This window comes from Ovis aries, chromosome 4 (genome assembly GCF_016772045.2).
Source record: "Ovis aries strain OAR_USU_Benz2616 breed Rambouillet chromosome 4, ARS-UI_Ramb_v3.0, whole genome shotgun sequence".
Lineage (NCBI taxonomy): Eukaryota > Metazoa > Chordata > Mammalia > Artiodactyla > Bovidae > Ovis > Ovis aries.
The window spans coordinates 91,532,266-91,538,770 of NC_056057.1; positions in this window are offsets into that span (position 1 = coordinate 91,532,266).

Here is a 6,505-nt window from a genome sequence, read left to right on the forward strand (position 1 = left end):
GACTTTTCTGTTATCTCCCTCTAGTTTTTGATGCCATCACCTCAAAGTTCTTTTTCAGACTCTATGTAAAAATACCTGTCACAAACTAGAGGAGCAAAAATATTTCTAATTTATACTAGACACATTTCCTTTAGCAATGTAGCCTGAAAGTCCCTTTGGGAATTCAGACACTTCCCTGCTAATGATGGATGGACCTAACCCACTGTTATTGCTTTTTGTTTATAGTGCTGCTTTTGAAGTGAATAGCTCCTCAGTTAGAATCGTGAAAATTTCTTATGCTGAATAGAATTATTTCCTTGCCTCCCATCTGTCTCTAAATAACCTAACAAAACATATATACAGAGTTTTATCTTCTGTGGAAAGCAAGGAAGATTTTGTTTCTTCACTTTCCAAAGGTTTGTACTCAGTTTCTTAACATATGTATAAGCCTCTCTCCAATACTCACTAAACTTTCCTTTTATATCCTTTAGTTGGCAGTGGGTGTTACCTACTTGGAACTCCTGTTTCCTTGAATTATTTAATAATTTGTCATTCTTTAAATATGCCTTAATCCAGTACACCTCCAAGTTACTTTTCTCTTTGTTGTTCCGCCTTCAAATAACCATAAATGTATTTAGTCTGAGAAGAAGCATAATTATCTTTTAAGACCCTTTCTCAAATATCCATGGCTTTGAAAGCTTTTTATTCTGTTTAACTATTGATATACACAAGGAAGTATAGTGGACCAGAAAACAGAAATGAAAATCCAAACCTCAACTCTACCATGTACTGGCCTTTGTGAGCTTATAAAATTATGTGTTGTTTACTGTCACTAAGCTTCAGTGTCTTCTGCTAGAAAATGGTAGTATTTATAGGCTGCTTACAGTTGAAATAAATAATTGAGGAAGGATTAAAGTCATTCTTACAGTTTTGATAGGGCTTTGATAAATGCTGATGTTAATACTTACATCAATTTATATAGCTATTATCTTCCATGAAGACTAATATGGGAAGGCATATCTCTACCATTGGAAAGAAAGATCATAAGATAATTTTAAACTAAAAAATTATATATTCTTCAAAAACCAATTAAGCCCAAATAACATACAGGAGTTGCTTGGTATTCAGTTCACATTAAGTCCGAAATTAAATGTTTTCAGTCCCATTTCTCCAGGGGTAAAAATGCAATAATTGCCAATTACTGCAGACTACACAGGATATTAGAAGATTATGCTATTTTTAAGGCATATCTCTTTGTTTCATTTATCAGAAACTTTTATCTTTACATCAGTGATCTGGCTGATATTGTTTAAGTGACTCACTCTGAGGGGAGCCAGAAATCAGAATATACGAAAGCAGTCTAAAGTCTTGATACCTGATTTGATGTGACTCTGAAAATAAAATTTAAAACAAAGGTTCGAGCTTCCATGCATAACTTAGTAATTTAGCAGTTGTATCATATACACAAAATGATTAGCGGCATAAGATGAGGCCTTTAAGAATTCATAATGGTTCAATCACTCATGATTTAGTTTTAATTATTATAGTCTCTTTACTAATGAAGAAAATATAAAAATATACCTTTATACATGGTTTAATTTGAAATTTCACTATGTCATTTATACTACAGTAAATAGGTTATAGAATTATACTTCATTTATTTCAGATATTATGATTTTTCAGATAAGTAATACTGAAGAGACAGTGGAAATATTTGAATTGTTTACTGATTTTGCAAAGTCATCAGTTCAGTTCACTTCAGTCGCTCAGTCATGTCCGACTCTTTGTGACCCCATGAACTGCAGCACGCCAGGCCTCCCTGTCCGTCACCAACCCCGGAGTTCACTGAGACTCACATCCATCGAGTCAGTGATGCCATCCAGCCATCTCATCCTCTGTCGTCTCCTCCTCCTGCCCCCAATCCCTCCCAGCATCAGAGTCTTTTCCAATAAGTATTATCAAGTAAAACAAGTTTATAAATAAGTAACACAATGGATGTTTTTATTTTTTTATTTTTTTTTAGTTTTTTTTTAATTTATTTTTTAAATTTTAAAATCTTTAATTCTTACATGCGTTCCCAAACATGACCCCCCCTCCCACCTCCCTCCCCACACCATCTCTCTGGGTCATCCCCATGCACCAGCCCCAAGCATGCTGCACCCTACGTCAGACATGGACTGGCGATTCAATTCTTACATGATAGTATACATGTTAGAATTCCCATTCTCCCAAATCATCCCACCCTCTCCCTCTCCCTCTGAGTCCAAAAGTCCGTTATACACATCTGTGTCTTTTTTCCTGACTTGCATACAGGGTCGTCATTGCCATCTTCCTAAATTCCATATATATGTGTTAGTATACTGTATTGGTGTTTTTCTTTCTGGCTTACTTCACTCTGTATAATTGGCTCCAATACCAATTCAAAGTAACAGAAATCCAGAGTCTCAACATTAAATAAAATGCGTTCATAGCACCTGGATGGAGAGGTTTTGTAAGACTAGCTTCAAGTCAGCTATCAATCCTTAAACAAACTGACTACTCTTTTTGGATTTCAATATCCTCATCAATAGAAAGTTATTTTTGCAACAGGAGAATGTAGTAGTCTTTCATTTCTCATGTTTGATATAATGAGAATAAGTCTATTTTCAAGATGGGACAGAAAACAACTATCAGAGATTATAAATCAAAACTAAATAAATATTCACAAATAAAAATCAGAAAAAGTAAAAATGTTTCAGTTTAATTCAGGTCATGGCCATGGCACAAATTATCTGCTAACATCCTAAAAGATTACATTTACCAGATTCAACCATAATTTTGAAATTTGTTGAAGGCGGTTACTGGGAATAAACTAGACATATGAAACAACAGATTTGGAACAGTGATTCTCAACTGGGGCTAACCCTTTTTCCTCCACCAAGAACATTTAGCAATCCCTTGAGATATTTTGGGGTGTTAAAACTGAGTGTGAAAATGCTAATGGAATTTAATTCCTCTAGTGGAATCTAGAGGCTAGGGTACTGCTAAACACTCTAAAAAAGCACGGGACACCCCTGCACTCCGACAAAAACAAAGAATTCAGTTCAGTCGCTCAGTCATGTCTGACTCTTTGCAACCCCATGAATTGCAGCATGCCAGGCCTCCCTGTCCATCACCAACTCCTGGAGTTCACCCAGACTCATGTCCATCGAGTCGGTGATGCCGTCCAGCCATCTCATCCTCTGTCGTCCCCTCCTCCTTCTGCCCCAATCCTTCCCAGCATCAGGGTCTTTTACAAAGTGTTAACTCTTCTCGTGAGGTGGCCAAAGTATTGGAATTTCAGCTTTAGCATCATTCCTTCCAATGAACACCCAGGGCTGATCTCCTTTAGGATGGACTGGTTGGATATCCTTGCAGTCCAAGGGACTCTCAAGAGTTTTCTCCAACACCATAGTTGAAAAGCATCAATTCTTCGGTGCTCAGCTTTCTTCACAGTCCAACTCTCACATCCATGCATAACCACTTGAAAAACCATAGCCTTGACTAGATGGACCTTTGTTGGCAAAGTAATGTCTGTAGGTTGGTCATAATTTTCCTTCCAAGGAATAAACGTCTTTTAATTTCATGGCTGCAATCACCATCTGCATGATTTTGGAGCCCCCAAAAGTAAAGTCTGACACTATTTCCACTGTTTCACCATCTATTTCCCATGAAATGATGGGACCAGATGCCATGATCTTCATTTTCTGAACGTTGAATTTTAAGCTAACTTTTTCACTCTCCTCTTTCAGTTTCATCAAGAGGATTTTTAGTTCTGTTTCACTTTCTGCCATAAGGGTGCTGTTATCTGCATACAAATAATTAAGAAGTCTAAAATATCAATAGTGCCAAGGTGAAAAATTCTGAACTAGATCAAGCCTAAACAAATAGCCTACAAAAAAACGGTTCAGCCTTCCTCTCTACCCAGTGCAATGTAATAAAGTCAGTTAACGACTGCTGCTAAGTCACTTCAGTTGTATTCAACTCTGTGCAACCCCATAGACAGCAGCCCACCAGGCTCCCCTGTCCCTGGGATTCTCCAGGCAAGAACACTGGAGTGGGTTGCCATTTCCTTCTCCAATGCATGAAAGTGAAAAGTGAAAGTGAATCTGTCAGTTGTGTCTGACTCTTAGCCACCCCATGGACTGCAACCCACCAGGCTCCTCCTCCCATGGGATTTTCCATGTTACAACCATGTAAAACAGCTATATTATTCAGTCCATGGACAGGGGATGGCTTTCCCTTTATTTAGGCTTTCTTTAATTTCTTTAAGTAAAAACTATGGTTTCCAAAGTACAAGTTTTTACTTACTTGTAAATTTACTCTCAAATATCTCACTCTTTGGATGTATTATAAATGCAATTGTTTTCTTAATTTCCTTTTGGATTATTCATTGCTGGTATATGGGAACACAAGTGAATTTTTGTGTCTTGTACTCTGCAACTTTGCTGAATTTGTTTATTAGCTCTAGTATCTTTCTTTGTGGATTCCTTGGGACTTTCTATATATATGCAGGATCATGTGGTCTGTAGTTAGAGAGTGTTACTGATTCATTTCCAAATTGAATATCTTTTATTTGCTTTAAATTGTATTCTTAAAAAGCAGAATTTAAAAACAGGAAAAGTAGTAAAGCAAAAGCATGAAGACAGAGCACAGTGCAGAAAAACAACTGTAACATGAAGACATGAAAACATGAGACCTTAATAATTTTTAAAGTTCAAAATCCATGAGATTTTCCTCCCTCTCTCAGTTCTGTGAACTTCACGTCTACTGACTGCTCCTCTAATTGCTGGGAATTTAAAAAAAAAAAAAAAAACAAACCACTCTCTATGATGAAAACACTAGTAAAACACAAGCCAGCCTTTTATCTGCAGCTGATTTTAATTTGTGTAGGCAGTTCATTGCTTAAGCAGCAGGATGAAAATATAGAGATAGTGGAGTAGAATTAATATATTTGAAAGTATGAATCAAATACCTTCAAAACAAAGTCCAACAGTATAAATCTTTGTTTATAGCTATATGATTGGTAGTTTTATGACTGTCAAATAGAGTCATATAAAATATCAATTTAATCTTTTTCTTCCATTTTTTTCACTGATCAGAACCTAATGCAAAATTGTTTAATTATGTTCCTCAAGGAATAATAGCAAGTCTTAGCTGTGATTATAATACTTCATGTCCATTGCAAGAACCCAAAACTATAAACTTATGAAAAGAATACAGGTCTGTGGATGCAATAAAATTCTAATTCTGACTCGTACTGTGATGCCTTGTACAATTAATTTAACCTATTAACCCCAAAATATTTCTTTTACAGTCTCTGCCCTTTTTGAAGATTTCACTGGTCCACAGTCATCTGGAAAACATGAGGGCAATACAGTATTATTTTCATAAACTGAAATATGTAGTGATATTTATCTTTCGAATATTTGTTTAATCTTCCACACCTACCACAGTAGAACTTCTTTAAATTTTTTAAAAAACTTTTATATTGGAGCATAGTTGATTAACTATGTTGCATTGTTTCATGAGTACAGAAAACTGATTGTTGTACACTTATATGTATCTTTTTTTTCCCCAATTCTTTTCCCATTTAGGTTATTACAAAGTATTGAGCGGAATTCCCTATGCTAGACAGGTCTTTGTTGGTTATCTACTTTAATCTCATATTTGCTTTGAGTGAGCCTCTGATGAAACATTAATGATAATAATAGCTGGTAGGATTTTTTGCTATTAACGTGCCTTCTTGATAAAATACTCTATAATAATGCATATGCTCACAGCCTATTTCCATATGCTCCCAATATTTCTTGCCAGTCACCCATTTACTGCCAAATATCCCATTCATCTTCACAGCTGCTACATAGCTACATTTTCTAGGGTACTGAGAATGATCTGCAAGAATAACTCATCAGTTTCTCTCTCCGTATGTGTCTATGGAATTTTTCCATTTCACAGTGACAACTCCTTCTGGGATTGAAATTACCTGAATATGGAAATCATATCAGACTACAGTATATCCAAGTTTTGAAATATCTTGACACAGGAGTTTGATCTTATTTATTTGTTCACCACAGTGCAAGTGAAGCCCTAAAGTAAACAAGGTGTAGAATGTCTAAAAATTGTATCGTACTCTTATCTGTCAAACTCAAGTTATGGAAGACTTTTTAAATACTTTTTCTCAGGAGAGAGTTGTTTCAATTGTTATCTAACTGGGTGTGTGAAAGTCACTCAGTCATGTCTAACTCTTTGCTACCCCATGGACTTTCCAGGCTGAATACTGGAGTGGGTAGCCTATTCCTTCTCCAGGGGATCTTCCCGACCCAGAAATCGAACGGGCGGATTCGTTACCAAGTGAGCCATCAGGGAAGCCTGTCTAACTAGGCCTGTGCCTCTAACAGCTGCTTCCCATTTTCTGAGTCTGTGCGCACAGGGAAGGACTAGCAAAAGCCACTCCTTACAGAACAAAGGTATGAGGAGGCTTCAATCGTGTATCTCACAAACTCAG